We start from the raw sequence: 6,411 nt of genomic DNA on the forward strand, positions 1-6,411 counted from the left end.
GCATTTTCAGACTTAACTCGTGGAACCTCTCAAGTACATTTGCTGATCTCTGGGGCTTCCAGCACCCCAGTTTGAGAAACGCTGGTTCAGGAATAATAGCTGTTCACCTTGTGGAACCATTGCAGTAATGCTGCGTATTGTGCAAAAACATCAACAATGGTGTCTTTCAAGATCTTGAGGTTACGGCCTCCACTTTGACTTCTTATATGGGTAGTGCTAATCGCTTTAGGTAACTTCAACATTTTCTTTAAGTAAGGAACATTAGGTTTAAACACTGTGTAACAGACTGCAGTAAAGAAAACGTTTTGATTCATGATTTGGTGAATTGGTTGATGGGAAAATTCTTAAGCAACAAAGGCTAGTTTATCACTTAATGAGTTCAGTGAAAGTTTGAAGATTTAACAGAATAGGTAATACAAGTTGCCAAACACATGCGTATCAAGTTTGTTAATTCTTGCAGAATATTGTTCAGTAAGCTGTTTGCTGAACTCATTCGCGTCTAGGTGAAAAACACTGCTCCCTATGGATTTATTGTATGTTTCTGACTTCTTTGAGTTCAGATATCTCACAATATTTCCAGTATTTTTGTAGTGAGTAAGGTTAGTATTAGTTTATGTTCACAGTTTTGATCACCAACAATTATGTATTTCAGGACGGCTGGTATGGGTATTAACACTTTTACTAACAAAGTAGAGAACAACGTTTCGCCCTTCTTAGGTTATCTTTAGGTTAACAAAGAGAGAGTTTGCAACTGACAATTGCCGGGCACATGTCATAGAGACCAGAGTGTAAACGGGCATGGGATTATAGGGGGCGTTATAGTTAGATGTTAGATTATTAATTAGTATAGATATAAAGGTGTTAGTTTAATTTTGGTTTTAGTTATATAAGTAGGGCTTCTTTGATTTTGTGTATGTTTATATTTGCTTCCCTACCGATGACCAATTATCTACAAACGCAAGTCAATGAACCAAGAAAAAATGTAATAATGAACCCTTTCACAGATAATAATACATATGTGTGTGTTTTCTTATAGTAAAGCCACATCGGGCTATGTGCTGAGCCCACCCAAGGGAATTGAACCCCTGATTTTAGCGTTGTTAATCCGTAGACATACCGCTGCACTAGCGGGGGCATAATAATACATCATATGAAATTTAATCCTTTAACGCAGACACAAGTACACACTGTTGCACAGAACAGCCCCTATTACAAAGTCGATTTACAGACACAATGACCACCTACTCCTTTAGGAGAGAGTACTCTAACACACTATGCCAAGAAATGAAAACCCTTCAACTTTAATCCAAAATATTCAAAATATTAAATAAATGATGAAACACCCTTTAACAATAACAAAAAATATATAGTATAAAATCTTTAAGAAGACTCAGTTAAAAAGTCCAATGGTCTTTGCAACCTTAGTGGCACAGCGGTATGTTTACGGACTCACAACGTTAGAAACCGGATTTCGATACCCGTGGTGGACAGAGTACAGATAGCTCTTTGTGAAGCTTTGTGCTTAACTTTAAACAAAAATCAAATGATCTTTAACAGTGGCAATTCATTTTAATTATTTTCAGAAACATATTTGTTAAACACGCATTAAATATAAAATCTGAACCAACTGAATATAGATGCATTGTCATAGCAAGCAAAAGTAAACAAAAAAAGTTACAAACAACACTTTACTACGTAGAAATGAAAATGACAATACGCACACACATTAAAACAAGTCCCTTGCCCAAATCTCAATAAACATATTTAAATTTTACAATGCAGTAAACAATATGAATCCGTAATGATGCCTTCGCAGTAATCCACACTTAAATTAAACCTTATTAACAGAAAAATCGTACATCAAGTATTATGTTTTTGCTCATGTTGCACATAACAAAATTGAAAGAACCTTATTTTAAGTACAATTGCATATAAAATCAAACTTCAGTATAAAATGCTACGTTACAATTCAAACCATTTAAAAATGAAATTACATTTGAATCAGATGTTTTTAATAAAAATTAAATTATTACATAATACACAACACTTTATTTTAGATCATTAAATAAAATTAAATCAAAACAAATTTGCAGAGATACATAATGAAAACGCATCTGAAAATAAATAAACAAGAAAAATAAATATTTATAAAAGTATACTTACCTTAACAGCCAGCAAGAGTTTCTAACTCCATTCACTCTCATTTGATTTTTCATAATTCAGCCAGGTAAGTAGCAATGAGTATTATTCCAAATACTTCTATTTACATTTGTATCTAATATTCAGGCCTCAGTCCATTTGGTGGCTCCCTCCTGGTAATGTTGAATTTTTGAATATTTATTACTTTTAGTACAGCAATGTTAATTTTGAATTTATTGTTAGGTTCACCTTGCTGTCACTGAAGTAGCTACCAGGACAATTTTGATGTTGGTATATCGAACTTCTGCATTGCATGCAAATTTGGCCAATGGTCAGATAATAAACTATGGGGCAACAGCTTTTATTTAGAAGAGGGCACGAGTTTCTGGATTTATTCTGATCAATGGTGATGACGCATTCTTTCTCAGGTTTTCATCTGTTATGGTGAGCAAAATTACCCGATTTCATGTTGCAAGTATTGATGGTTTGATATAGACAGAACTTTCCTTCTTTTTTCTCTGGTATTCAGCCATTCCTTAGGGTGACTACAACTACAAAAAAAAATGTCTTATTTGGTCTCGGAATGTAGTGGTCTTGACATAGGTGGATACACAACTGATGACATTTGTTCTTAACGGTTAGGTATACTTTCACAGGGCAATGGAGTAATCTATTTTTTGTCATAATTATGGAGATTTAAACACTGGTAGTTAAATCATTAAAGGGTTCTCAATAATAGGAATGGAGGTAATGACTTTCTGGTCTATTTATGGCTCCTATATTTTGTCCAAATAGGCCTGGGATGTTGCGGTGTGGATCTGCAATGATCAGATACTTTAGAGCAGACTAAACAAATAATTCAGTGAAGTCCCGAATATGTACAGCTTTTGCCAGGAATACATCTTTACCCATGAATTCTGTCAGAAGGAAGAAGAAACTGATTCCTGGTGTCTTCGGCTCGGTAGAGAATTATAACTCCTTGTCAAACAGAAAATCAGGGTTACCAAACTGATTTTCAAGACAGAATATCCAGAGATTTTCTCACACAAATCTCTGGCTAACTAAAGGCAAGACAATCAATTCGGTCCAGACGAACTTGACCATAAATATCAAATGTCTGGAATAAAAATTGGAATGTCTATGAAATATAATTAGTTAAAAGGTCAGCCATGAGATTAGGTTGAAAGACCTGGTTACAATTATTACTCTCCTTTAAAACTACTACTATCTTTTGAATCCGACTAATACATGAATTACCTTGGTCAAGTAGTATTCTATTAGGTTTGCATGTGGTCATGCTATAATTGCCCATAGAAAATGTATCGCCGTCACTTTGGAAGTGCTCAATTCATATGGCTTATTGACTTCCTGCTTGACTATTACCTATTTAAATACACTATCCTCTATTGCAATTGCAGTATTATCTAATGTTATCTTTGATTGGAGACCATCTTTCAATTACAAGTTTAGTAGTAATTATGGTGCGAATTACAAAGTCTCACCATGTGGGTGTTTCTTTCTGTATTCTTCCTCGTGCATTTATAACCTTTATAATATCTTATAAAGTTGTGTTTTATTACATATTTCAATTTTATTGATTGAAATAAAACATGGGTTACTCTAATTAGATTTGTTATGTATTTAAGCTATTTTCTGTGAAATTTGCCTAATTCTGATAATTTCACACATTCAAATAAGTCTATTTGAAAAATTATTATTTATTGCATTATTCTTATCACAAAAATAAAACATAAAACAAGCAAAACTACGTTTTTTTTTCATGTGTAGAATCTGTATCTTTGTTATTTTTATCCCCACCATAATAATTCACTGCTTAACAAATATTCCAATGTCAAAATTGGAACATTATTTTCTAGTATTAATGACAATAATAGGTACATTAAAGATTCAAACAGTACCTTACAGAATATTAATCATATTTAACATCCAAGTCAAGTCCAATATGTTGTAAATAGTACAGCACATTTTCCTGCACTTTTAACTGATCACAAAAGTTCCATAGGTTACATACATCCAGCTTGCATTTCTAAATCTGAACCAAATACAGTTTGCCTTACTGTCTAGCAAGATGATTCACGATTTATCTTCCTGCACTCCAAGCATTAATTGTTGTATTCATTCACTAGTGAAATTCCTATGGCATGACTTGTCATTGTTGTAGCATAATTGGTTTTGCCTCCGACATATCATCAAGGATCCATTCCTCACTTCCAACGAAATGCTTTTTCATATATTTAAAAAAATGACTGGTATAAGTAAAGAAAGCATTATGTAGAGGAGTGAAACGTTGTTCGCTCCTCTACTAATGCTTTCTCTACTTATACCAACCGTGTTTTACATATATAATTTTCTCTACAAGTGGGTTTTCTCGTCATCACGGAAATGCTTTTTTGCCTTATTACGAGTCGATAATAGTGAAATAATCTTGAAGAAGTTGATCACAAACCAATGGTAATACAGTAGAAAATCAAGGAACCTGGAGACTTTTCATTTATTCACATGATGAATCCAAATTTGCAACATAACTATTTGAGCAAGTTGCATGGAGATTCCGTCTCTACCCCCATTAAAATCGAGAAATTCAAATTTATGTCTGAATTAGCATACTTTTTTTTAAGTTTCAGTTTGAAACCTTCCTTTTTAATCTACTTGAATATCATTTTTGTGTTCTTAGCTGCAGATTTAAACATGTGACCAAACACAAAATATACACTGACATGGACGAGATACTTCTCTCGAGGCAGCTCTTTTAGCAACTCCATTAAGTTCTCAGAAATGGTGGCCACATTACACAGGTCAAACGGCATGGTAAAAACTAAAAGGATTTTTTGATTCTGCCTTCATCTAGTTTTACTTTTCATTACCTGGATGCTGGTCTAAAATACCGAACCAATGGATGTTCGTGGAAAGGAGCAAATGCCAGCTACCATATTAAGGTATTTGAAATTAGTGCAAAACACGGGAAAAACATTTTGGCAATCACGACTGGAGATGACTAACCACTCTCTGAAGGTTGTGCTGTTCCATTCTTTATTAACCATTATATTTTACTGCTGATTAATCATTCAGTGTTCTAGGAAGACTACATAGATAGTTCTTTAATAACAGAGTTCTTTAATATATCTTAAATAAGATATATGTCACCGGTAACAGTGTGTTTATGATTATGGTTAGATTCAATTAACCATATCTTATTAAAGAACTATCTATGTAGTCTTCTTAGAACACTGATGACCATTAGCTAGACAACTTCTCAAATAAATAACTACCAAAGCTATATTCTGCCTCTTTTTTAGACAGGAAACAGCCTCTTTCATACATGGGCTCCATAATCATATAATGTATTTCGAAATACACTAGGGATTATCTATAGTAAACCACAAACACCACTTGTGTTCCTAAGCATATTGTACTGTGACTATCTTTCCAATATAAACCCATGCAGTCTACTGTTCTTTGGGCCTATGTAGTCAAAATTGAATAATTTTGCTATGGAACATCAGTTTTTTTGTTCCACAGGTATAGTAAGTCCAATAAGTTTGATAGTACATGCATTCCAAGGATGATGATGCCAGAACTGAAGCTGTCAACAACTACCTTTATTTTGAAAATGAACCAACATAGTCGCAGTTTGATCTCTCAATTCACATCTAATTTATCCCTATTCTAAAAAATAAAGTTTGTGTAGATAGATCTGATTGGTGGTTTTGTTCGGAGTGTATGACATCTATAAGTGTTCTAGGTGCTTCTTTATCAACCAAGAACTCTTTATTTTGCTTTCTTATTCCAAGAGACATGTCTCAAGACCTACATTGTCCTTAGAGACCAAGACTGATAACTTTACATTTTTGCTACAAGCTGTTTGTTACACTCACTCTTTCTCATGGAGTACAATTTAAACAATTAAACAATCAATTGGATATGGCTAAAGTCTTAGTTTGCTGTGACTTTAAATGTCAACATAGTGATGTCTTGCCTCATTCACAAGGAATCATGATAATTGGTAAACACTTTCTTTTTCAGTTTCTAAGTAACTTTCAGACATTTTTCTTACATTATGAGCTTCAAGGTGCCCAAACACTCTGAAAACAACAGACTTAGGGCCTCATTTGCCACAAAAACCCGTTCCTTATTTTGCGATCATGGATACACTGTAAGAGTTCACAAATCACACAATTTGCTTAAATAAGGTAGATCTGCTTTATGTGTAGTGTATCGCTTCAAAATTAGGAACTGCTGTGCGGGACAGTT

Source organism: Tachypleus tridentatus, chromosome 2 (genome assembly GCF_004210375.1).
Source record: "Tachypleus tridentatus isolate NWPU-2018 chromosome 2, ASM421037v1, whole genome shotgun sequence".
NCBI lineage: Eukaryota > Metazoa > Arthropoda > Merostomata > Xiphosura > Limulidae > Tachypleus > Tachypleus tridentatus.